The sequence below is a fragment of the Accipiter gentilis genome, chromosome 23 (genome assembly GCF_929443795.1).
Source record: "Accipiter gentilis chromosome 23, bAccGen1.1, whole genome shotgun sequence".
NCBI classification, from domain to species: Eukaryota; Metazoa; Chordata; class Aves; order Accipitriformes; family Accipitridae; genus Astur; species Astur gentilis.
The window spans coordinates 19,902,686-19,930,415 of record NC_064902.1 but is presented as its reverse complement, the minus strand read 5'-3'; the positions used below and the strand labels follow the sequence as shown (position 1 = coordinate 19,930,415).

Below are 27,730 nucleotides of genomic sequence, written 5' to 3'. Positions count from 1 at the left end.
TGTGGCAGGTTACTTACACGGTAACAAGTCTCCTCGACATTATTGCAGATCATCATTAACTAGCTACTGCTGTTTGTTTGCCGTTACCTGCTAGACGATGTTCGTGAGTCGTGTCGTATCGTTTATATATCTCGCCCAGTTTAGAGACCTACTGCTTCTGAAAAGACACTCAGCCTAGGATCCCTTCCCTTGCTTCGTTTTACGTGGGGAAAAAAAAAAATTACTGATTGCGGCTTCCCTCATGCTTTAATGTAAGCAAAATGAAGGCTGTGTAGCATACGTTTAATGGGCTGTGATGAGTAGCACCAGTGGGCATACGCAAAAGAAAGGGACAGAAGTAATAAGGAAGAAGGATGGGCTGCTCTTCTCGATCCTCAGATCTGATGTTGGCAGGGGTGTGGGTGGGTAAGGATCCAGATAAGGATTAACGGCTCTAGGTGGGATATCCTGCTTTCTGAAGATCTTTAATCAGTTGGACTGGCATCCTATAAGCACATTTCTTACTTGATTATCTTTCTCGGCGTGTTTCGGTTTCCTTTTCCTTTGTTCAGTAATACTTGTAATTACTGTCTGTTTATTAAAATGTGAGATCCTTTTCGGCTTGCAACCTGAAGGCTCTTTGTTATTTTTCCAGTTTTTAAAGTTTTATTTCATGATTTTTCTAGCCTGATTTTGTTTTCTTTCCGTAGCATATTTCAGCCCTTTACTGCAAATACGGGGTCAGATCGTCACTTTAAAAGTCTTTGGAAGTCAATTGCAAAATCTCCATTGAAGCCAGTGCATCTCTTGATTTGTAGTTGACAGTATGCCCCATTATATCTATCCTAAATAGTTGCAGGTTAGGTCACTCAGGAGGGAAGGCTATAATTTTGTATGAAAGCACAGTTTAGTGAAACTATGATATCAGCACAACTATTATAAAACATGAAGTGCTTTGTCTTCTCCCATATAAAATGTGTAATTTCTACCCATTATCAGTATTATTACAAGAGTCCTTGCACTAAACTTGTCTTTTGATGGGCAGAAACTTGTCTTCTCTAGAAACGAATACAGTGAAGTGTAACTTCTCTTTTAAAAGAGAATAAATAACACGAGTGAAGTTTACTAGAACACAATAAAGCCGTTTCCAGGAAAGCTGCTGCAGAGGCAGGTAGGACATGCTGAAGATTTACACTTGGGGTGAACGCGTGCAAGTACCGTAATGATGCTGTAGAGAACATCGGAGTAAAATATTTGATCAACAGATACGTCTAAAGAAGATACATGGTTTGGTTTTCTTACTAGCTTTCAGATTACAGTAAGACAGTTAAATGAAGGTTCCTTTAAACCTACACATGAATAAATCATTGTCCCTGGGAAGAGGTCAGATCTAGCGTGGTTACCTCTTTCCTAGACAGATCACAGTTGGACTGCCCACCAATCTGCCGGATTGTTCAGTTTGTGGATTCAGGGACGAGCACCCGGAGAAGGGAGAAGCTGAGAAATGAAAGGTTGGTCTCAACAACATCATACAACTCACTGTGCAGCTGTTACCACAAGATGGGTTTTAAAACCAGAGTGTGGCTTATTCTGGCTAGGTGTGCAATTGTTTTGCACTAATTCAGTCAAGATTCAGGAGATTATATTGAAATAAAGCAAAAGGAAAAAGATCAATAAAAAGGCTGGAGTAGCTGCTGTGATTAAGAAAAAAGATTACCGTTGATTTATTGATTTGGTCTTCAGCTTGCCATCTCAATCAGTTTTTCGGGGTTTTTTGTTAATGTTATTAATATTTATACTTTAGTACCATGTGCCAATTAAAGTAGATTGTGATTAAGTCTCTAGGCCTGAAAATATTAGGCCCCACATAGCACAGAGCCTTTGCATCGCACATTACTGGAAAGAGAAACTTAAGTCTGAAAATCTGGTGCAGAGCACAGAAAAAGGCCTGTTCTCTTTTCAGTACAACAAGCAGTTTTTGTGGTTGCCCCTCCTGGGAACATCAGAGAAAGATGGTTGCAGGAGCCTGTTGCTAAACCTTTGAGTTTTGAGGGGAGTCACTCTGGCCAAGCCCATCTTCTTCTGCATCTAGTGAGAAAAGATCCTTAAGCTCAAATTGAATCTCTCCTTTTCCCTGCAGAGAACGCAGTTTTGGGGCACTTCTGCCTTCAGGCAGTGTTTTGTGGTGCTGGTGTCTGTTTGCTGGCTCTGGGACTTTGCCAAGTTAGCACGACACCTTGGTGTAAGGCCTTACTCTGCGATGAGCAGCACGAATTATAGGAGCCCTCAAGGTCTTCCCTTCGGTTTGAGCTGAGAATGGGATAGTTGAAGACTTTTTTTTTTTTTTTTTTTTTTTTTTCCCCTGTGTAGAGGGAAACATGAGAACTCGTTGTGAAGTGGCAGAACTGAGTCACCGAGGGTTTAGTCAAAGAAGAAACACATCTCATCAGTGCAAACCAGAGTAAAAAATGTGCTTTCTTCATTACTCATTATACCACAACGAGAATCAAAATCACTCAAAAATTGTTGTAACAGCTATATGTTGCTTAGATAAAATAATCTGGAAAGGATAGATTTTGTGGGAATCGCTTCTGATTTATGCAATGCAATATGCAAAGCCAACTTGCTGTGATTTTTTTCCAGTTATGTGCAATTATGTTAGATTTAATCAAAGAACTTGCACCATTCTATAGCACTTGCATGGTCCCTTTGGGTGTCTTGTGGCCATTTAAGTGTACTGCTTTTGCAAACAACACAGTGGGAAAATTAATTTAAAAATTCCTTGTATGTCTGGATGCTTAATTTTTAGAGCTGTGCTATGTTCTGGGTTGGTTTTCCGTATTTTAAGCATAAATCCTATTTTTTAAGACAAACGGTAAGCAATTCTGTTTTGCTCTTACAGTATAAAAAGATTTACTGTATAGTTTACTGGGAGTGGGGGGCTGGGTTTAACCTATTGTGTCAAACCCGCTCCTTCAGCTTCCTTTCCAGCTTCCATATGGGTAGCCAACGTGGTCGAGATTTGGTCTTGAAATCAGCGCGGTATAACTCATCGCAGCCCGTACCACCCTGCTTCAAAAAACATGCTGTCCCACTCCGCCCGCCAGCCCACGGGACGGAGCTGCATCGCCCTTATGGTCCGCGAACGATGGAGCCGCCGAGCCTTGGCTGGTTGGGATGATGGGGGCAAATCGATACGCACGTCGGCTCTCAGCTCTCGAGAGCAGATGAAGCTTCGAGGCCGGGCGTGAGTGAGCACACGTGAATAGTTTGGTGACCGCGTCTTTGTGAACCCCTGCCCTCGTCGGCCTCTGCGACGGGCTTTTATGTCCGTGGAGCTGCAGCGAGTGAGTTTTCTCTGTTCAGTCGCTCACGAGCTGCACTTTAGTATTATTAGAGGGAGGGATTTATTAGTTTCTACTATCTAAGAAGGTTTAATTGGTTCCTGTAATATTTTACATTTTAAGTATAGGCAACGTACAAAATGGCTCCTGAGGAAAACGGAGCCAGCTCAGAGGGAGAAGCCCTTCTCCGTACCATGAGAAGCCTTTTTAAAAGCAAAAAAAGAGAACAGAAAAAGTTCTTAGTGCCTCCCTGATTTTTTTTTATTATTATTTTTTTTAAATATATAAGGACTGCCTCGCATCAGTCAGAGCTACGTATGAATTTTCATGGTGTAAACCCATGGATAGGGCAACAAATACAAAAGATCTCGGCTAGTTTTTTCTGCAAAAGGCAAAAGCAGCGCATTGCCTGCGTTGGTTTGTGCTGGTGCCAGTACTGGCAACCCCTCTGCTGTTGTGTTGGTCCAGTGGCCAAAGCTCCCTTAGCAGGCTGAGCATCGGGGGCTTAGGAAGCTTCACAACCTCTGAGTGGTCAAATAATAGAAGCACATTTTGTATTATTTTTCAGAAAGACCCTAACTTCGTGTAACATCATCAATTCAACATGTTTGGACTTCAAATTTAGTTAGTCTTGCAATAGTTGTGAAAGAAATATACTCTTTTTAGTACATCTATGTCTTGGAAAAGACAATAATTGATATATAACCATACAAAATAAATAGCTATATAAAAATGAGCTTCCCCCTTCCCCCTCAGGAAAAGCAATAGAGCCTATAAAATTTATTATTTTTGTTAATCGTTGCCTGCTCTCTTGCAGCTGCTGGAAAAGTGGCTTTGCATTTGCAGAGCTTGGTGCACAAATAAAGGAGTAAATAAAAGGGTTTGCTGACGTCAGCACTGCGAGGTACACACAGCACGTGAGTGGAAAAACGGTTGAATTGGCAAACAAAGCGATGTGCCTTCTTGAGTATCCCGGGCAAACCGAGGAGGGGTGGAAAGCAGTAGTGATTTTTTTCTTTTTTAGTGTGAATGTTTTTAAAACATTGCCGACTGTTAGTGTCAACAAAGTAGTACAGGGGGAAGAAAAGCAGAAATAAATGTGTGACTGGAAAGGTGCATCTGAATACAGTAATTACATAAGCTTTATTTTTGTTGCCTTTGATGCCAGTGTTAGTACGTGAAAACTAATGCAGTGCAGAGGACAGGTTTGTGGTTGAAATACACTTGATAGATTTTGACAAATTAAACAGTTGTAAAGATGTTTGGAAGTTTTCCAGATCTTTACTGTTATTTATGTCACTGAACTAAAAAATCAGTGGTTAATTTGCAGTTCTTATAATTTTTATGATACTTATGTTGTTGTAAATTTAGCAGCGTGCGGCATCAACTCAGCGGGATACATTTTATGTTGTCAGCTACCTTTTGACATCATAATAGATTTCAGTTGCCAAAGCTTCGCGGAGAGAGGGAGAATAAAATGTAAGAACATGCTGCCTGAGCGCTTGGATCAGACCCAGGTAGGAGAGGAGCTGGTCTGCAGGGCGGCCGCTGAAGCCAGGCTTGGTCCTTGGGGGACGGCGGGGATGCTCCGGAGTCCTCGTGCACATGGCGATAAGTGTTTTAAGTGGTAAGGATGGGTAAGATGCTGGTAGGATGGGGCCCCACGGTATCGTTGACGGGCCTTTGATGTCTGGGAGGCTGCTTGTGGCTGATAACGGTGGCAGTGCTGAGCTCCTCGGGTCTCATCCCACCACGTGGACCTTCTCCTGACTCCGCGTCCCAGCAGCTCCCGGTGTGGGCTGCGCCTTAAGGGCGGCAGGTTGAGATCTGGTCTTCCAGCCGTTGTCAAGCTTATGTCTGTCTCAGTGTGTAACCTAGTTTAGGGGGGCTACCCACCCCCAAATTCTTTCTGCTAGCGACTTTCTCCATACGTGGTAGTCCACAGGATGTTTCCTGGGTAAATGCAAGATAGAGAGAGGCCAAGTAAATCTCTGTCGTGCTGTGGTCGGATGCGGGAGCAGCTTTCGTCCTGTGGGACAGCATTGATCAAAAAGAGAAGTCCCAAACAGCGAGTTCTACAGAGCGCCTCTGATACATGGATTCATACATTTTGCAAGCTTTTTTTATACAGACTTTTTGCAATATTCTTCTTTTTACAGAGACTCTATTTGTAGCGACTTTTCTTCTCTTGTCTCCTATCCTGGAAGAGGGAGAGACATCTTAAGTTTAGGTGGCTTAGAGAAGAGATGTAGCTGTTTCCCTCTTGGGAGGCTTATTTTAGTGGGTTAAAAAAGATGTTTTTAATCTGAGGAGTGAGACCAGCCTTGGGAACGTGTGGCACATAAAATGGACTTTTCATAAAGCGTAGCCATGCCCTTCCCATCTTCTGCTTCTTTCAACATTTGCCCTTTGCCTCCTAAGCCTGAAAATGGAAGAATTTATTAACGGTTGTTTCCTCAGTGTTTGTGGCATTAGCCACATTTCTCAAGGGCGTTTCATGTGCTCTTTCCACTCTAACGGGATTGTCCATTGAGTTCAGCTCCAGCACGTCGGGGATCCATTCGCACAGATAGCTGATTAAGCTGAACCTTCCTCATCCGTAGGTAATCCCAAAATACGCAAATTGTTAGCGTGAGATTGGTTTTCTAACATTTTTGGGTTTATAATTAAGCGCTTTGTAGTTGTCCTCCCCCTCCACCTCCCTCCTCATCGGAGTCTTTAGCCGTGCTGACTCCAGCTCTCCCATTCCCTTTTTCTTTCTTGATCATCTTTTTTTTTTTTTTTTCTTTTCCCCTGGAGGTAGTTTTACGTCTGACTCTTTCTCTGGGTACCGCTTCAAAGCTGCGCGACTCGGAGTAGATTTTGGGCACAAAGAAAATTTGTGAAAAGAGTTTCGCGCTGCTGCTCGTTTTTTGCTGGGTCTTGCTGGCCAAGATCTCAGCGGCCAACGCTGGAGCGAGCGTGGATGTAGCACCGGGGAAAAGGCACGTGTTTAGTCTTATTTTTACCACCCCTCTCTTTTGGCAAAGGAGAGATTGGAGATGGGACAACTGATGGGGCTTCTTTTGCAGATCGACAGCAAATCAGATGATTAGGCGGTGGTAAGCACGGAGGAGCTGAGCAGGAGCAGGGTGTTTGCTCGGGCAGCCGTGGCCCCGCGCAGACACCTCTACACCGTGTTCCTCTGGTGCTCTTTAGGTGGAAGATGCTGCTCTTGTGTGTTGGAAGAACAAGATCAAATTTCCATTTTGCTTCACAGCAGCAGACTAGTATGTTAGTCTGTGTTCGCTGGCTAGACTTATTCTGGCTAATGTTTGCCAGATTCTTCTATTACATATTAAAATAAGATCTTATGAGTGGGTTTTATTTTTGTGCGTGTTTCAAAAAACTAGGCCAGCCCTAACAAGCACATTTTCGTGTTTTTGTTTTTGCATTTTGTCATTTTACATATTGAAAAATGGAATGCAAAAAAAAAAAAAAAAAGCCTGCTGACATCAAAAAGAAATAAAGCTTTGCATTATTCTGCATAAGTGTTAAAATCTGACTGATAGTTTGTACATACAGACTTCTTTTTTTATGGTGTTTCCTTTCCCCACCCAAAGATCACAGATGCTACGATAAAAATTAATGCCCTTTTAGTAAATGCTTTTCTTTTCTGAACTTGGCCTAAAGAGGGTCACACAGTGCTTTTGTTACTAATAAATGCAGGAAGATTTAGGTAAAAATAATAGGCAGACATTAATTTGTCGGGGCAGGAACTTCTAAAAGAAAATGCAGAGGATTTTTTCCCTCCTTACATCCAGCTATTTCAATATCATAAAGTTTTTATTTTAACCATCAGGAGAGTAGCCCTGTTTGAAGAATTCAGCTTTAAAAAATGTCTTTGTAAATTGAGATTTTAGGACTACCTATTTGGAGGACGTTCCGTATGATAAATGACCCTTATAAGACAAAAAAAAAAAGTAATTTTGCATGTCTGCTTCCTAGGATGTGTGATAATAATAAATGAACATTTTATATATCATTATATATATATCATGGCAGAACAAAAATCAGAAGATATATTATTCATTATTCCTGTTACTTTATATTTAAAAGGCAAAGGTTTTTGCTTCTTTGCCAAAACAACGGCTGCAGAATATATTTGTAATAATCCCTGCAAACATGAAGGGTGGAGAGATCTTCCAGGTCGTTAGCACTGGAGAAAATAGAGATACCTTTAATTGTATTCATTTGAACATTAATACATTAATGCTGAGATTTAAGTACTGTTACTATTAAAAATTAAACTGGAGGGGCAGTGTGCAGATCATATGCTTTAGCGTAAGTTGTCAGGTGCAGTGTTTGCATATTTAGCCTGCCACTCCAGCACTAAAATGGATGTTTGAGACCAGATTTGGCTTTCCGAGGGACACTTTTTTTACACCACCCCCCTGGTTTCATTTCTGGCAGTAGCATTTCTTGTCACAGATGCATTTGCTCCACCTGAGCAGAAGTTGCACTGATTGCAATCAGAGGAGGGTAAGGAGCAACTTGTTTGCTGTCCTGAAGTCCTCTCCCCGTCCTCTCCCCCACCATGTCCGCAGCTGTTTTGCAATATGCAACCCCCTCCGAGCACCGCCTGCGGAACTGGAGTAGCTCTGGCATGTAGATTTCCCAGTGGGAGAACTTGTGTGGATGGTAATTTTAATGAGACCTGATTTAAGCAGTAGAATAGATCCATAAAACTAATACAAGCAGACTTTCAAGAGCTCTACTATTTGTCAGGGCAGTGAATTTTAGAGGTGCATCCATTGGCTTGGTAAAGAATATTATAATCTTGAAAACTTAACCTGTATTAATTCAGATTGTTTCTATGCAAAGTACTATTGAGAACTTCGCGTATCCAGGGCAGGCCAAATATAGACTTATTTATTTTTAAGGCTCAACTTTCGTCCAAAAATCATGCTGGAACCACAGGACCTGAAAGCTGTGCTCTATATGAATGAATGCAGAGCCTGTACGAGTGCACACAGCTGTGCCTCTAAGCTGTGACAAACCCTTAGCTTTGCTTTTTTTCCCCCTTCATTTAAGGCCACCGCTTGGTCCATATGTATTTCAGCCTCTCTCCCGTGTTGTCACACCTAGTTATGTATGGCAGTAACACGGTTTTCTTCTGTCCTGCGGATACAGGTGTTACACCCATCCCAGAACCTGAATCCCACTTCAAGTAACACACTTGGTCTGTGGTTTTTATTTTTCATCCTGATGCTTAGGAGTGTCTCTTGCTTTTGTTGGAAATTGTGTAGTTCTGCTTGGCCTTATTAAACTGTTTTCTTTCCCTGGCTCTCCTCCCCAGCCCCTTCCCTCTGTCCTGTTTGCCCTTTTTTTTTTTTTTTTTTTTTTTCCTCCCCCCTCCCAACTAGCTTTTTTTCACCGCAGCTCTCTCGGATGGCAGTGAGAAAGAGAGCAGGTGGGGGAAACTGAGGGCAGGAGCTCGAGCTGGGAATGGGAAGAGCTGGAGCATGTCGGTAGAGGCTGGGGAGACCCAGCGAGCAGCAGAGAACAAGGGGAAAAGAGGGCAGAAGAGGGAGAAATGGGGGAGAAAGCGAGGAGGGAGGGATGGAGGCAGAGGGCGAGGAGAGGGAGGCCAGGGTTTCAGCGTGCAGGCTGAGCGGAGGGATGCTCTGCGCCACGGGAGGGGGACCCTGGTTTTCCCACCCCCTTCCCAGGCTCAGGCAAATGCACAAATGCAGGCAGAAAGGAGGTGGCTCCTGCCAGAGCCAGCGGTAGCAGTGACATGCATTTAAACGGGGAAAAAGTTTATTTGCTTTTTCTCGCAGGATATGCTAAGTGATTTTGCAGTTTGAGTGGAGTGGCATTATTGCACTTAGCTCTGCATTTATTAAATAAATTTGTTCTCCAACTCAAGTGTTAAGTGTGTATTATGAAACCTCAGAGCCAATCTTAGTGGTTGCAGTGTGCAAATATTTTTAAAATTATGTAATTAAACAGGGCTTGGGCTGCGATGTCCACTGAGGTGATTTATTAATTGAATGGTTTGATTAAATTTAGTGTTATTTTAGTTTATACAGAAAGGGCTGGTATCTGTTTCATAGATAGGGACATCTTGTGGGGCTGTCAGTGGTGGTTCAGAGGTCCTTAGGAGGAATCTTTAGCACCCAATTAAATATTAACCAAGAAGATGTGACTCGTTCTTTCTCTGTCCCTGAAACTGTGTTTTGACATCTAAGGCTGATGATAAAAATTTGCTTGGCAGAATCACTTGCAATGCACTCTATTTATCACTAGATTATTTCCAAATTAATCATGCTAAAAATCTTTCCATTGTAATTGTGCTGGGGCTCAGTGCTGTACGATGTGTGTAAATAAAAAATGCCCTTTTAATTTCACATTAACTGTATCTAGCCGCTGTTGCAGCCAAACTGTATCTGTTTCGGTAGAATGTCATTTTAAAGGTATTGTGGTTACTGAGCAGCAGCTGTGATTGAAAAGTATGTAAACTAATCTTTAGTTGCTCATGTCATTTTTATATTCTTATGTCAGAACACAAGAAGGCTGCTTTAAATTTGTCTTTCACTGTGTATTAATTTTCAAGTCTAATTTTTCTTGGGTTAAAGCATATACTGCGTTCTCTACTACACATTACCATTCAGTGCCAAAGTAAATGGCTACTTGTGAAAAAGTACAGAATTAGTTCCTGCTTGATTACTGTAAAATACATATTTATTTTCATAGGGGGAGTTTTTATTAGCAGTGCATAAAGTACAATTATCCTGCATGGTGTCGGTGACTTAGAAGACGAAGTAATCAAGCACCATATATTTATTACTGTGAAGAGCAGTAAGTTTTAGAGCTGTGCATTGCTTTCCCAAAACCAAGAAGGAAGGTGCAAGGGGTTTTGGGTTTTTGTGTTTTCTTTTTTTTTTTTTCTTCTAGGCTTGTGCTGTGCGTCGTTCCTGCTCTTTTAAATGCAGACCATTTAAAATTAAATCCTCAGTTAATATGTCTGCATAAGAACTTCTTTGTCTCTTGATGCCCAACCATTGAAAATTAAATGTGGTTGCGGATAAGTATTTATTCATACCATACCTCACACCTGATCTTGTGTCAGTATGACATCATCTTTGCCACAAAGATTTCTAGTGGTTTAAAAATGTTCCGTTGTGAAATAAGTGGGAGAGGTAGAAAAGGGGCAAGGAAGGCAACAAAAATAAACTACTAGTGGGATTTGATGTTTTGCCAATTAAAAACAAAATAAAAAAAAATCATCATATTCTGAGGTCCACATGCTGCCTTTGATCCGTACACAGGACTTCCATTTGTGCCGGTGGCCGTTCAGCCTGCGGAGGGAAGGCTGTATAGGACTTAATTTGTATGTTGTGGGAAGTACATTTTCCTAGCATGTGGTCTAGCTTACTTGAAGAATCTGAAATGCGTTATAAATGTAAATGCTGTGTTTAAGTAAAACTTCATTATGTTTTGGTGGTTTCCAAAAATGCACAGGATTTGACCTTAAAGTGTTATTTCAAGGTGTTATGATGTATGAGCTAGACTTTGTAGTCTTCTAAATTAAATCTTTGAACATGTTATTATTGTATTTTGGCATCGGCAAGATGTAGTTCTCAGCTATTTTCTGTCACAGCCTTCATTTTTCTAACAAGAGTAACGAGACAGGGCCAGATTCTTCTGTAAGAGGCGTGTGCGGAATGGGGATTACCCTACGTTAGCCGTGGTGTAACTGAGGACGGGTCTGCCATTCGCGCCCAAGTCCAAGGTCACAACGACTCCTCGTCCGTGGCTTGCCATCAGGATGGAGCCCGTGCTCCCGCAGAAGCGCGGGCGCAGCCACCACCTACCGCCGCTCCCCTTGACTGTTGCAGAGCCCCACGTAGGATGTGGTGAAGGGTTTAGCGTTTGGATCCAAATCTGGTTCATATATAAAAGGGGTTGTGTTTCTGTTTGGAAAATATGAGCCCCTTTTACGTAGCCCAGGTGTGGATTAGTTCTCTAAACCATTCGCCCATTCCTGTGTTTGTGGGAGACCTGTTTTCAATTCTTACAAAGAGGCCGTACAAGTCAAGCCGTAGAAACAGCAGAAGCAATCCAAAAATGGATTTAAGAAAAAAAAAAAAAAAAAATTAACAAAGTGTTTGTGATCTCAGGTTGGTAGTCTGGATGTAGGACCAGACATAACCACCATACATATGCTTGTTTCCAAAGAAAATAGTTGCAAAACATTTCCACCTATGCCATGAGTGCTCGGGGCTTGTATTTCTTCTTCCCTATGTAACAACCGTATGTTCATGCTACAGGAGGGCAAGAAGCGCTGCTGGCCGTGGGGCACCATCCATGCCATGGTGTGCATCCCCCCCGCGGGCAGCTCCCTGGCACGGAGAAGGTGCCAGCCAGCCAGACACAGCCATGGGTAGACGCAGGGTTTGGGCTGGGGTATGTTGTTGCAGAAAAGTCGATTAAGAATAAGAGCTCTGAGTCAGCGCCCGGGGCCGTGGCCGTCGGTCACCAAAGCACCGGAGAGAGACCATCTTTGAAGTGTTGTTTTTGGTACCGGTTTCACATCGCACGCTCGCGGTATGAATCATGATGGTTACGCGGGTGATTTTCCCTCAAGAACGAAGCCAACCCCAAACAATTGTGGAGCCGCCCTTTTGGTCACTTCACATGGCTGTGTTTCTGTCTGTCTGTCCATCCCGGGGTGGTCTTCCACCACAGGCTTGGGGTGGGAAGGGAGAGCGGCTGTGCAGCCAACGCGCATCGGAGGCTTGTCCTTCGTGCGTGGCCAGGAGCGTCCCGTTCTCCTCCTCCTTCACGAGCAGGCCGGGTCCTGGATAGGGGTCAGCCTGAAATAATTGGTGCAAATATTCAAAATCCTAGATGGAAAAGACACGTAGGGCATCCCACTTCCCCTCCGCTTAAGTGCTTCCCTGCATCCCGAATAGGGCGATGCTTAGAAATGCATCCAACCTCGAGTTCAAAACGGATTGCTTACCCGTGTTTCTTGAACAGCTAATTTTGCTGGCACATTATTATTCACCCTCTGCTATTTTCACACTGTGACACAAAACTAGAGAGAAGAAGAGATTGAAATTTTGACCGGTACGTTATCCTGATACCTGAGACGCTGTGTCGATATGAGAGTATCTTTACCACAAGGACTTTCTTGGTGGTTTTAGAGATCCCAGTGTGAATAAGTAGCAAAAGCAGAACTAATAGCTCAAGAAGCAAAAATATTTTTTTTCTTAAAGAAATTGATTAACATGCAAATATGTACTGTATGCATATTAAATATCATTTCAAAATGTGATGGGCAGGAAGCATAAGTGATGCCATTTGGTTTTGTGGCATCAGTGTGGGTTGATTAAGGGGGTGGGGATAAATTTTGGGGATTATTGATATAGCATGAATAGAGCCAGATGGTTGTATTACACATCTTTTGTGTTCTTGTTTGCTTCTTAAAGCAGTTGCAGAATTTTGCCCTGGGCAAAATTTACTCTTTGCTCGTATGTTCCCCTGTGAATTTACTTTTGATAAAGTACTTCACAAAGAGGGGAAATGCTGTGCTTTGTGCCCGCAAACTCATCTCTCCCCTTTACGTTTGTGAAGCCAACAGCCCTCTACTTAAGAAATGTTTTGTAACTTGTGAAATAAATTAGCAGTAAGTGCAAGTTCAGTGTGTGTGTTGTGTATTGCTACCCCTCAGTATGTGATATTGATTTACAGAGCGTGTTGTTTTTTAAATTTTCATTGCAGTGTTTTGGAGAAGAAACTGTGGAAATGGCAACCAGTTCGTTTTAATGCGCTACTTATGTAGTATTCTTCCATTAAAGAAATGTTGTCTTAAAGATTAATGAGCTAATTTTTCCACTACTTTTTTTTTTTTTTTAAAGTTTTGAGATTGTGGTGTACCTGATTCATGTGATCAAAAACACATACTTTGTGGTATTCAGGTTGAGTGGGAGAAGGTTGTGCTAGGTAGGTGGTTCTTCACTGGGTGTTTGTGACATTTGTTGGAACTGCTTATCACCGGAACCACCAAAATTTACATGTATTTGTTATTTCCCTTTGAAAGCAAATTTTTATTTCCCATAAAAAGATGATTTTTTGTAAAGGCTTTGTAAGAAAGAATTTCTGTCTTATTTGTGCCTCACACCAGTTTTCGTGGGTGTAACTCCATTGACTCAGCTGAGGTTGCTCCTCATTTACATCGCTGCAGGCCCCTGGATGACGAGGTCCCTTTACATCTAGCAATTATAGTGGAAACAGTCGTGCTTGTAAATAGGTTTTGTCCTCTGCCTTTGTCCCCGTGTGAAACGGCATGCTTGCAGAAGGCGAGCAGGCTCGCCCCTCTCGCAGAGGCAGGACTTTTATTGGGGACCAATTCATGCAGCCGCTGACTCGGCGGCCCTGCGCCTTCATCCCCTCTCCGGGCAAAGCCAACCCCGTGTTTTGCCCAGGCTGCGAGCAGCAGCTTCGGGCCCTTTTTTTGGAATCGGTACTTGATGCGAAAATGGGGAACGAGCAGCTCTGACCCTACTGAAATCTCTGACTAGTTCCAAGTCTGAGGCCGAAGCAACTTACTCCTCATAATGATGCCATTGTGCTCATCCTATCTGATCAGTTCTTGAAATGTTTTAGTAAGTCTATCTTACAACATTATAAGAAGATAATCAGCTGCCTTAGAAGGTCCCCATCTGGAGTATAGAGTTCTTTTACTGAAAGATGTTTTGCCTTTCCGAGATAGCTCTCGCATTTCATCATCTGTTGTGCAGAGATGAAGTGCATATGAAAAGTCAGTGACTCTGAATCCATCTGTTGTTATTATTTTCCACTGATAATTGGCTTGAACAATGAAATGTCTGTGTCTGTAGCCTTTGAAACTGTACACCCTGTTTATTTTCTGGAGGTCTCGCTCCACTCTCACCCGCCCCCCTCCCCCCTTTTTTTTTGTTTTGTTTTGTGGGTTGTTTTTTTTTTGTTTCATTTTTTTCTCAAGCTCATAACTAGTGGAGCTTGCATGAAGATGACATCTTTGACTCTGTGCATCAGTATGTGTCACTCAGCATCTAAAGCTTGCCTGCCAATTTTTGTCAGGGTCCTATGTCTGTTCTGTGTGAGTATAGAGTAGGCTTACAGCAGGAAGGCTGGCAGATCCAGAGTTCACAGATATCTTTACCTGAAATGTAGTATTTATTTCACTTTCTCTATTAAAATATTAATTTAGAGCCCAGTATCTAATACCTACGGAATTAGATACTACCTGTAATTGTATAATATATTCAGTTGCATCCAGTTTTGCACGATGCAGGGTATTAATATTGGATTCCACTAACAGCAGTTCCATTAGCTTGCTCAACCAGTATGAGATATATATGAGCAGGGAGGCATAACTACCAGCCAGAACTGCCAAAACAGTCATTAGAAGCTCCATTGGGATGGACAAAGGCTTTTACACAGTGATATACTGATTAAATTTTGTTCTATGGTTTATTTGCATCAAGGTTAGATCACTATCATCTATGTGAACCGTATTATCTGACACCTTATTTGGAAGGTCATTTCAATGTAAAAATGGTGAATGATACAGGGGCTCTAAAATTTCTTGCAGGATTCTTTCATGGAGGATTTTTATCCTGTTAGGCTTGACTAGCTCATGTTAGCGATTTTATTGTGCTTTGACGTGGTGAGTTTATCCAAGGAAAAGTAGAAACTCCCTCCATACTGTACGAGTGCTCAGTGGAACTGAACACGCTCGATCTGCATTAAAACTGTGAGTTATATCCGGTATCCTTTGAAATAATCTGTGACACATGCTTGAGAATCCAGTAAATATGTGTTGCATCTTTGAAAGCCCAAATCTTCCCTGTGTCTGCCTGCATGTAAGTGCTCTTTCAGAATGAAATTTTGGTGCCGGACGCAGTCGTGTCGTCCATGCTACGCTGTAGTCTGGAGCACAAGAGAGTAAGGCAGAGGAGTATAATCATATTTGTGTTTCAATAGCAATCATTTAATACTGCAGGTTATTAAAAAATAATTAAATTACCAAAACCAACATGTAGCTAGGACTTACAATAAGAGGTCAATGTGATTTGACTCCTTAAGTTAGGAAGGGACACTGGTGAATTCCAATTGCTTTAAAATTGTGTTGCTTCGTTCTATTTCTGGAATGGAAGGATAAATGAGACTGAAAAATAATTTATTTTTCTAGAAGCAAGAGTAAATCACAGTATATAATTATGTATATTCAATTATAATAATAAATGCTTAGAGGTGCTTGGTGGTTATCAGAGTCTCTAATTTAGTTGGTTTTTGAAGTAAATATAGTTTGGAGGGGTAGTTTTATGACAGTAGTATTTAGAAAATAATGTTTTTAAGGGAAACTTCAGAAATTTCTTCCTTTTCCCCAAATAAACTAGTAAATAGGTGCGCATTATGCAGTGATTCAGAACCGCTAAAATAGGTGTGGGTGTGGAATGTCTTCTAAGTAGTAAACAAAACAGGGACAGTAAAAGCAAATTCAGATTTAATCTGTCAACTCAACCACAAGTCTCTGTATTAATTTTAAATCCTCGTTAAGAAAAGACCGGGCCAGGAACGTATTGGATTTCAGCACAGTTAATGAAAATGTATTTTACAGGTGGTGTTTGGTTGTCTTTCTTCTGCTCTGGCAAGATGGGTGGCTGAGCCAAAGCGGGCATAGCACACGATGCAGCTCTTTGCCAGAGCAATGCTTAGATTAGAAATGAACGTTTGGCGTTGAGATGTTGGTGCTGTTGTTATTTACTCTTATACGAGCAAAGCGTTTAGCGCTATGATTTGATTTGATTTTGTAGCTCCTATCCCCTTAAACAAGCTGTGTAGCTTGTCAGAGATCAGGACAGGTAGAATGCACAGCAGGCGTCTGATTTGAGCCAGTTACTCATTTGCTGAGTGTTTGTGTTTATGCAAAGGGGCCTCTTCCTGCATATTTAATCTACAGTAAGGCAGTGGCTTTTGTTGTGTTTAGACCACATACCTTCAGTCCTTCCTTACACTGCAGCCAGTGTTGAAGCACAGAAAGGCTGGATAGTCAAAAGTGCTTTAGTGTTTTCAAACTCTCAACTTTCTGCAGTTGGTTGGGAATTACTGTACAGCTCTAAGCCTTTTTCTGCCTCATTAATGGGTAAGTTTGCACTCCGGTTGAATAAGATACTTTTGTTTCTGTTCCATTTTATAAATGCACAAAATGTTTGGTTGGTTGGTTTGTTTTTACTCGTCCAAACTTCCTTAAGCAAACCTGGTCCGCTGAGGGAGTTTGTTGCAGGGAATTAGATCAAGAATACAGGTGTTTCTGGAATATACTTCTGAATAAAGTACTAAATGCCGTATTGCAATAGACAGGTATTTGCGGGGGGGTGGGGGGGGGGAATGAGTTCGGTGTTATTATTCTTTGTACTAACAAATCCTGTTTTGTAACTATCCTGAAGATAATGCTTCCATTGTTAGCTAAAAGCTTTCAAACAGTGTGCAACGCAGAACTGCAAAAGCAGCAGCAAAAAAAAAAAAAAAAGGGAGGAGGGGAAAAAAAAAAAACAACCCACCAACCCTCTGGTCTTTATTGTTTCCTTCGCAAGGGTCCTCACTAGAATGTCTGCGCTGTAATAGGAAGGTTTTTCTTATGTGGAAATTGAATCGTCTCTTCATTGATATTAATAGCACACTAGAGATGTTAGCCATGATGCAGAGTACCAGAACTGTAGAGTAAGGAAACCTGATATTGCAGGGGGAAAAAATGACAGTCCTATTGCTCCTCAGTGTGGGAGACATCCCTCCCTGAGAGCAGAGTTTGCATAATGGCATCCTGGCTTAACTATTTACTTATAGGTATTTTAATCTCGGGCTCTTTCTTTTAGTATAGGCGTAATTACTGTCGCTCGCTCTTGCACTTATTAACTGCGCAGCTCGGTTTCTGATTCAGCCTGGACAAATCAGTTTTAAAAATGACTTTCGAGAAAATCCACGCGGTGTGCCTGCACAATGTATGTATCCTGTGTGTGTAATGTAGGCTGTGTCAGGAGAACGTCAGAGTCCGACGAGGGGGAACTGGTATCAAAAATTAAAGAAAAGATGACAAAGGGCACGTCTTCAAAGCAGGCGGTTGTAGTACAGACAGCGTTTGGAGAAATGTGGAAAATGTGCAGCGAGGCCAGAAGTAGTAGTTTTGGTTACCAATTAACTATTTCCTTCGTTTGAGTAACTCCTCTCAAACAGAAGAGTGTGCTGTTCCACCACATGTTGGAAAGTGTGAGAATCTGAATAAAATTTCACCAACCTTATTAAAATATGTAGGGACTTTGGTCTTGGGTACAAATCAGCCTACAGACTCAGAGGCATTTATTAACAATAAGACTGCTGAGGGTTTTTAATAACAAAATTACAAATACCGTATCTAATTGTAAGTGTATTACTTTTATGCACCGGTTAAAAAAAAAAAAAAAAAAAAAAAGGGGAAAAAAAACTTTTTATGAGGAAAAGTACCTCAGTCAAAGCACCTTGTGTGATTAGTGCTATTGTATTCTTAAATTTTGATTGATAGAGATAATAGTTTTCACTTAAAAATACAGACAGGTACTTTAACTTTCCATGACAATAGCTATTTGCATTTCTTTTATCTTTTTGTTTAACATTTGTGGGGGTTGGGACGGATTTGATTATTAACTCTTATTGCACACCGAGGTAAATGCTAAAACAAAGCTTTTGTTCAAGCTTCAAAGGTAAAACAGCAAATATTGTTTTTAGGCTTCAATATTTAAAGGCTGTTAAAGGATACCTCGGAAATATTTTCACATGACCGTGACCAAGAGTACCGCTCGCCTGTCAGGTAAGAGCCAGGAGTCCCGGCCGCCGCCGCCGCCGCCGCTGCCCCCGCTGAGGGGAGGCGGGCGGGCGGGCTCGGCGGGCGGCGGCGGGCGGGGGGGGCTGGCGCGGCCTGGGCGCCCGCGGCGGGGGCCGCCTGGAGCCGAGGTGGCGGTGAAGCGGGCGGGAAGAGCGGCGCAGGTCGCGGCGCTGGCGGGGCGGTGGTGTGTGTGGAATTGGCGTGTGTGGGGGTGTCTGTGTGTGGAATGGTGGGGGGGTGTGTGTGGAATGGGGTGTGTGAGGGGGTGTGTGTGTGGAATGGGGGGCGTGGGGTGTGTGTGTGTGTGTGTGTGTGGAAACGGACGTTGGCGAGTTGAGGGGGAACCGGCGGGCTCCCCGCGGGACCTCGGCTGTGCCGGGCGGACCCGCCGCGAGTCCCGAGAAGTAGCGGGTCCCGGGCGGTGGGGCTGGCCCGGCGGCCATCCCGGCGGCCCCGCACCTGCCGCCCTCGCTCCAGGGTGCTGGGGGGAGCGGGGGACGGGGCGGGGGACGGGGGGTGCTCCTCCCGCGACTTGGGTTCGGGGAGGCCAAGTTTCCCGAGGAGAGGTGCGGCGCAGGCAGAAAGCGGTTAAGGCTGGCGCTGAGGCGGGGAGCGTCGTTTTAGGGAAGGGGGAAGAGGTGGCGAGCGCCAAACAGGCGGCAGCGTTTGATCTCCTGGCTCTCAGCGCCAGAGAGATGGCCTCTCATCGTCTGATGGGGCATTTGACAGGTCTGATACTTTCTGGGAACGCGTGATGGTCTTTACGTCTGATGAATTCAATGAGGGCCAGCTCTGTTATGCAAAGTGACTCGTGTGAGGCAAATAACCAATCCATCATTAAAAGATGCAGGACTTGGAGTCGCGGTTCAAATTCCGTATTGGAAGCGAGCTGTTCTTAACTTGTCTATTAACTGTACCCATATTTCCTATAAGAGCTATTAAAAAGCGGGGGAGGAATGGATTGTGATTAGTTTCGTAGCGTTGGCGCACATCGAGTGATTCTTTTCCAAGGTTACGGTGGACTTGAAAGGTAATATTATTTTGAAACAGAGAATGTGCCGTGCGTAGCTTTGTCCTCGTGCTGTTGTTTAGTTTTATTTTATTTTATTTCTGTTTAGAATAAATAATAAGCACCAGCCAGAGATTCTGAACAGCCTGCTAATGACTGAAAATGAAAATACAGTACGATTTGCTCCCTCCTTCCACCGAGAAGCAGCAAGGTAGTGAGCATTAATATCCCTGTGTTTTGGCCTGTACCAAATCCATTTCCCCCTCTTCAAAGCGAGATGGAAGAAGTGCACTTGGTCCCTCGCAGTTTTACTGTTCACCTGGATTTCACTTTTCTGAGGAGGTGATAATGACTCCTGGTATAGAAAAATCTCCTCTACTGTGCCTCCGGAGATTTAATATACGCTGCACAATAAAAAGTAGCCACCTTGATAATGGTCAGAAAAAATATTTCTCCCTCAGATTACTTCAGGTATTTAGTTTAATAGATTTTTTTAGGTTGTTGGATACCTCTTTAAAAATAAGATAAAATAGGTACAACAAAACTGAACAGACAGCTACTGACCATCCTCAAAGCAATTCTACATATGATTGGTGTGTATTAGTGCAAGTAACCCAACCGAGTGCACCGGGTGAGAAGAGTAACCTGTGTGCAGGATTGGGCCCACAAGCCTGCCTGATGCCAGATGTTGCTCTTCATGATCAGTGTACATCCTGTATTTTGGGGATTAGCCAAATACCAAATGAAAAACTTTTTTTTTTTTTTTTTTTTTTTTTTTTGTTTATTTCCCCCCTCTTACAAATGTACAGTTGGCAAAATCATTGACTGCATCTTTTCCCGCACAGGACAAGAAAATAATAATTATGAGAATAATAGGACATATTTCATATTTCAGCCTGTATGCAGTTGAATGTGACTCAGGGAGTTCTGAAGGGAAGGAAACAGCTGTATTAGCTGGTTATGGTTCACTTTGTTTAGAAGAAATTACTGCACAGAAATGCTTATTTTGATGATCAAGTTTGATATTTTAAAGCTTTCAGGAAGTCTTGTAGTAAATATTTTAATCAGACACATTGAATATATTTCAGCTGGTCTTACATAAGAAAAATGAATAGAAATCAAATTTCAGAGAATTTTTTCTTGTGCTATTGTGTGTGTGCATGCGCGCTCTTTTTTTTTGTTTGTTTGTTTTGTTTGTTTGTTGTTGTTGTTAATAAAAAGTGTGCTTTCTAGGTGGTGAAGGGGAGATACCTTTGCTACTTTAGGTTCCTGATAATGAATTGCGGGCTTCGCAAGGCTGGGACACTAGCAAAAAAAAATGTATGCCCGTAATTCTGAGCAGGGGTGCAGCTCAACTGGTGTTCTACTTTCCTGTGTAAAATTACTCATAGCCAGTTTGTGTGGGATCAAGGTCTTTGTTAATCTATTTTTGGCTATACCCAAAGCTCTTCTCATTTAGATTTTAGTAAAAATGTTACTGTTTTAAGTAGATTTTCATTCTGCAATGCTCTCTATTTCTGCATAGTCTTTATATTATTGGTTAAATTTGGCTTTGTAGTAATCACTTGGAGATAAGGCTCCACCCTGCAGCCTCCCCGAAATGACCTCCCTGCCCTGAAGGAGGAGACCACTAAGTCGAATAAGTGTTGTGGGATCAAAAGAGTTACAAGGTCCAGCCTGACAGCAGGTATAATGGCAAAGCCTCTGATATTCTTGTCTGGTCCCTCAGTATCGGGTGAATAGCTGGGACCCGATCCTGAGCAATAAGGGGGCTTTCTCTTAAAGTCAACTGGAAAGGGTATGGCACTGGCTCAGGTCATGATCTTTTTAAGATTATTCCTGCTTGTCTTTCCAAAATCCTGCCAAAACCAGCTATTTTTTTAAAAGCATCTTTGTATCCAAGGTTTTCAAAATGTGTTACAAAGGCGTTTACCCATCTTGCTGGTGAGTAAACTGAGGCAGTCGGCGAACAAACCTCACATTTTCAGGAGGATCTGGTAAAATCTGAGCAGGGCACGTAGTTTTGCATGGACCGTTCCCAGTGTGGGATGCCAGTCGAGCCGAGGGGACATGGGTGCTTGGAGACCTTCCCTCCACTCATGAGACAGCAGGACCACTGCTGCTCGCAAAGTGGATTTTTGTTTGCGGTTTGGTTTTCTATTTTAATCATCTCCTTGGGGGGAAAATATGAGTGTAGTGAAGTGTCTTGCTTTGGTAGGATGGGATTTTTTCTTTGTTTGCTCCACACGCACACTTAGAGTGTTGATGGTACTTTGTGTTTATCTTAAAGACAGCATGATGGAAGGAATGTGTGTTGCCTACATCAATTCTCTCACCCATATAAACATTTTCAGGAGGAAAGTCTGTATTTGTGTTTCTACATTTTGAGATACTTGACTTTTAGACTATTAATGAGAAATTTTCACAGGTGGGAACAGCTGTCTCTGCCGCTCATTTTAACTTCAGTGGTATATTATCCAGATTTTTGAAAGCCAGGTAGCATGTAGCAAGACTTAAATAACCAGAAATGAAAGCAGTCCAGATTTCAATCAGGGAGTTATTTGTGAGAAGAGCTGAAATCCTCCTCAGCCCTGACTCCACTTGTGTTGCTCTCAGTAGCAGCGTTGGTCTCCCACCAGCTAATGGTGGGCCAGTGTTACCGGGTTTCCTTGGAGTGTGTTCAGTTCATATGTGACAAATGTGTTTAGAAAATGTTACCTGCCTTTTACAGCACTGCCAAAAGAGATATTGTGTGCACATTTTATGCAAACCTGTAATTTTCAGCAGTTTCCTTAAAAAGTACATTTTAAGATGGTTCATTCGCTATCATGAAGACTCAGGGTAGAAATGAAGTCTGCTTGCAAAATACTGCCAAAATAAGGATCTGACTGCCAAATACCCAGAAAATTTGTAAACCAGATAAATATGAAGAGAGGTTTAAAGTGTCAAATCCAAGATAACCCCTGCAGCAAAGCAGGATAAAAGCCTTTATTGTTGCTAATCTAAGAGCACATCGTATGTCAAAGGTCATGTATTTTACATAAAAGATGTATTGTTTTACATACTCTCAGGAAGGTGAGACCTGACCTATTATGATGGAGTAGTGTTATGTCCTTTACAGTGCAGAAATCAGGAGTGCCTTATACATGTACCGCAGCAAAGTACATAGGGCTTCTTATACCGCAAACACGTACAAATTTTGGCCCCTCATCTTCCGGTACCACATTGCAAGAACTGTGAAAAGCTTCTCACTCAAAACATAAAAAACAAAATAAAAATGAAATAAAATGAAATGCCAGTGAGCAACAGATAAAACCAATACTCATTTCATCTCGAGGTAACCTTTTTTTCTGGCTAAAAATAATTGGGTTTCAATGGTAAAGAAGTAATGCCTCATTCTCATTGTGAAAATATTTTTCCTTCCAAAATAAATGGCAAATGAGTACATTTTCTTTTGAAAGACCTTAATGAAGATTCTGATTTTTCCCAGAGGTTGGTATTTTACTGCTTCAGTAGAAAGCTTCACCTACTGATGTAAATAGCATAACTTACCGTTTGATGAGTTTCACAAACACCCCCAAAACTCCACATCACTGTGTGAATTTTATGAAACGGAGTTTCACGTAGCTCTGTCTTACACATCCACGTGTCACTGACTTTCCGTTTCGTATGATGTCATCTGTGTCACCCAATTATTGCGTATTTCTTTCTGTCTTTATTACATATTATTCTGCACCCCTGCAGCAGATGATCAACGTTTCAGTGAAATTATGTTATAATTTTACTCTGTTAAGGTGTTTGGTCAATTGATGTGGAATTAATTCCAAATGCTGTTAGTGGTTTGAGTTAGTAACTTGATCTAAATTAATAAACAAATGTTTTTCTTTTCTCTTGTACCATATGTTGATCCCAATTACATGAACAGAAAGTGGCAGATTGTCATGTTTCTTAAAAGATTACATACTCTTTTGCATAAGAGAGAGTACACAAGATGCAGTAATATACAGGGTAAAAAAACCCTACATGTGCTGTTTTCTCCCTCCTACTTTTTATAAAGATACACTTTAATTATTTCTCTTTTTAATACCCACTGCTTGTACCACCTTGGCATATTTGGTGTGCTCTTGGTAGTTCTTAACGAGAAGATATCCCAAGACAGTAAACAACTTTTTGAATTAGGAAGATGCAGCTAGTTTTAAATCTCATCTAGGACTGTGTCTCTAGGGAAAACGATGAGAAAAAAGAAAGGATCCAGAAGCTAAAATAGCAGTGGTTACAAATGGTCTTAAAATGCCTTAAGTAAGGAGAACCCATTCAGACAATAGTCAGATTTCTGAAACAAAGGACTGAACTCATCTATTATTCACACTGAAAATAGATTGATAGACATCAAGATTAAGAAAGTTTATGCTAGAGAACAAAGATGTCTCATCTCCATGTCCCCCCCCCCCCCCCCCGCCTTTTTTTTTTCTCCCAAAGACCAAGTTCTTCCTGCTAAACTGAAGAGCCTCACACTGGCTGGTACTGATAAGCAGCAGTCCTGTGACTTGATTGTTTTTATTAACTCTCTCTGAAAGTCATTCACCATTAAACACGATTAGATTCATTTGTTGCTTTATTTATGTTTGTACGTGCAAATGTGGTGCCAATGAAAATGCTTGGGATGTTGTTGCTGACGCTGACCCAGCAGTCACGTGTGTTACCTTCTTTCTCTGCAGGGTAAGAAGAGTGACCTTTTTGGGTGGCTGTAACTGAAGATTGCTTTACAGGAGCAACTGAAGAAGGTAAATACAGATACTGTTTTGCACACAGTTTCTGAAGCATGTCTGAAGGAAGGATCTGATCCTGCAAACGCCAGGAGTGTGCAGTAGTTGCACAAGTAAAGGCTCTTCTGGCAATATGGATAAAGATTGCAGTGTTGGTCTTGGAGCTAAGCTTTTGGAGCCACCGCTGTGCCTTAAACCCTCATTTTGCCTGAGAAGCCAATGGTTTAGGTGTCCAGTTGCATTTTAGGAGTAAGGCCCCAAAGATGCACTTTCTTGCTTTCAGCCATGTTCTGAGAAGCCTGTTTGGTAACTGGACAGAGCCTGTGTGCGAATGGGGAAGACCCTGCTCTGGCTGGTCTTAGTGGCCACATGGCCAAGTCCATGGCCCAGCATCCATGGGTGCTGGGCTGGGAGCTGCAGCGGCACAGCGCCATGGCGAGGTCACCTTACTGGGGCAAATCCTTGGGGAGTGGTCAAGTCAGCTTCAGCGCTGCTTTGTCCCAGGCTGAGACACTCCTGGATTCACAGCAGTGTGTCGAGCAGAGCAGGAGAGCAGAATTTAGCTGTTAATTTGATTGCTTATTATCACTGCAAAAATTAAAACACATGCTTTTTAGTCTTTTGGAGCATAGTGAAAAGGAAAGAAATACCACTCTCTGCAAAATGATTTTTATTTAAAGCAACGTGAAAGTCCCGTGCTTCTAAATCAACTCCTTGCCTCTCTTCTGGTCCAAAGTTTCAACTTTGAAAGGAATATTAACATCACAAAAGTGGTGATTCACAAAATTAACTTGCAGAAGAGAAGAGTAACGCAGATCAGTGTTTGGTACTGAAGGGTGTCATCTGACTGAGGTTCATATGGCTGCTTTATAATCACCTTCTTTCAGAAATTAATAGTCGGTTAAGCACCATAGCAACAAGCAACACTGATGTAAGCGTTGAGCAGTGGCTGCTGTTCGCTGTGATGTCAGTGCTCGTTAGTGCTGTTCTCTTGACCTTGTTTGAATATAAAATGGTGATTTCATTTTAAACTTAGAATTTTACAGAATGACTAAATGCATCGGAGTGAATTAGAGCTATTTTTATTTTTAATTTTATTAAAATGTACTTCAAGGGGAAAAAAATGTCCCTGTTCTCTTCTGTTTAAAATTAAAATAGATCTGAGGACGATGTGGGGTTTTTTTCAGTTCTTTGTTGCCAAAAATATCTGTTTAGTGAGGATGAAATTCATGACGTTCAAGTGAATATTGCAGTCCTTGACCATGCCAATGGTGTGTGTCAACTGCATGATATATGCCTCTCCAAGATTTGAATATTACTGGGTTTTTTTATGATGGAGCCCATGAGGTGTTGGATGCATTTCAGCTACTGAAAAAGAAGCAGATCCTGCAGTTTAAGAAGGTGGTGGTCCCTTGCCCTGCAGTGGTGTTCCCCCTTTGAGTTTTTGTGAAGAAGGGAAAAATTTTAAGTCCTAGGTGGATCAGGGGGCCTCAGAATGAATGGGATTCCTGCGGAGGCACGATTCATGCGTGGCCGTAATGCTATGTGACCCAGGAAAATTAAGAATTTTGGTTGTGATAAATGCAAAACGCTACCTCTAGACTCACCTGAAGTTTGTAGGCCATGTCTCCAAAAGCAGATATATTTTGTATTGCTACCATCAGGGCACGACACATGCCAGACATACCCTCTGGCACGCATCCTTCAACAGTAAGCAGTTTGGGTGATTCGTAGAGTATATAACTGGAAAAGGCCATCAGATTTTTCAGTTTGATCTCCTGAGTATCGTAGGTTATTGAGTCTCACCCTGCACCCCTGGGCAGAGCTGGTAAGTAGGGTTCAGCCGAACTCTGTCTCCTGGAAGCTGATCCAGGCTCTGTGGGAGGACCCTGAGGACTGGAGAACCATGGATCAGCTATGGTGTATGCAAGTGGGATGCATGTTCAAGCATGTTTTTTCAAACTGCACAGCAAAATTCATGACTTGATGAAAAATAAGTTGTTCAATGTGTCCTTTAATGTTAGGACTTGTTTCTCTGAGAAGGTTCGGCTCTGTCCTGCTTCCGCTGCAGCTGAGGGGTGCCATTTTCAACGAAAACCTATTTGCTGCCGGATTGGTCCATAATCTTGCAACATATTTCATAAAATAAAGCCATAATGAATGATATGTGTTCCAAGAAACTGGATGTCAAATTTCAACTGGGTGAGAATTGAAACTGCCGAGATAATAAACCATGAGAATAGGAGATAGTAATGGAAGTAGTGATACAGTCCTAATTAGAGCAGTGCCACTGAAACAGGGAAGGTTAAGGGTTTGGTTGATTGAGTTTGAGCTCAATTGCTTGATAGCTTAATTTCAGGTGAAATCCCATCTTCTGAGTTAGCAGTTAAGCCGCTCAGTGCAGTTACAGAGCAGGACTCTGTACTCCTTGAGGAGCGGCCGCGTGGCCCCGGGCGTCCCAGCACTGCGTGCGAGCCTGGCCTCAGGCATGCGGAGTGGGATGCAGGACAGAGCTGGTAAAATAGATTTTTATACTGCGTGTTTTGTTTGCTTTCTTTTTTTCTGTGAGCTCCAAAGAGCCCTGAACAGAGGCGCAAACAACAGAATAGATACAGTGAGGAGCTTTGATGGTTAAACCTTCAGAATTAAGATGTTTACATTCTCCTTTATTTAGCACTGTTAGGCATAATGCCTACTTATATGCCAGTTTTCCCTCAAAGTAAGAATTTGAATTGAAATGTTTGATTTGGGGAGAAGGAAGGGGAAACGTGTTTTTACAGAATTATGGACAACAGTGTTAGTTTTCCAGGAGCAGTCATTTGTTTAAATGTATGTAAAAGCATTTTCAATAATCAAACACTATTCAGTGAGCATTGTAAATCAGGGATAGCGTGCATGCTGAAAAATTGAAAAGTACAAAACATGCTACTAAAGTTGTACATTATTGATAACAAAAGACACATGCAGACTTTTAAGATAGCAAAGATAGAATCCTTTAGAAAACCTTTAACAGGGGGAAAAAATCAACACAAAGGATTTAGCAAAGTTGCATTTAGTTTAAAATTTCAAATCTTAATGCTTGTCAGAGTTAAATGCTGATTAAATATTGATAATAAACCAGAAGCTGCCTGCTGTAACTCAGAACCGAATGAGATGATCAACAGATAAATCTGTGGGTTTGAGCTTTAACTTTTTTCATATATGTGTATTTTCTCCTCCCTTCCCTTCAAGCCAGGAGAAAGGTCAGAAGGACTTTTTTTCCTAAGCTCAATACAAAAAAATAGATTGTGCAGTTTGTCTATGTGGAAAATGAAGTGGTTCTGGGACACAGAAAATAATTTTTTTCCCAATATTCCCACCACTTTGTTTCATCAGGAAGAGACGTAACTCTCAAACTGGGTTGGCATGTTGCTGTGTCACAGCTTCGCTGGCCATAGCAGGAAGAGCTCCAGGCACAAGTTGAAGCCCTGAAACAAACTTTTTCAGAGAAGTTTCTGTCTATGAAGGGCTCAACATTGTGTGCATCTTCTCCCCAGTGCTCTTCCTTGCTAGTGACTTTCCAGAAGATGTGCTGGTGACGTCCTTACTCCTCTTTTTTGTACCGGCTGGGTGGCAGTGGTGCTTGCACATCAAGTGGTGGGAAGTTAGTAGGGTGATGTTTCCCTTACTGAGTTTGACACCTTGACTTTTCTTGCTTTTGACCTAATGGTCTTAAAGCATATTACAGAGCAGAAATAGC

At 42.0% G+C, this 27,730-nt stretch overlaps 1 protein-coding gene across 9 annotated transcripts in view; it reads left to right on the top strand.

The window, feature by feature from the left end:
- FOXP1 (forkhead box P1) overlaps positions 1-27,730 on the top strand; it is a 392,520-nt gene that overhangs the window by 140,824 nt on the left and 223,966 nt on the right. For all 9 annotated transcript variants that reach the window (XM_049827087.1, XM_049827082.1, XM_049827079.1 and 6 more), the window contains one exon: positions 23,944-24,009. The gene's annotated coding sequence lies outside the window, so the exon portion shown is untranslated. The remainder of the gene's footprint in view (positions 1-23,943; positions 24,010-27,730) is intronic.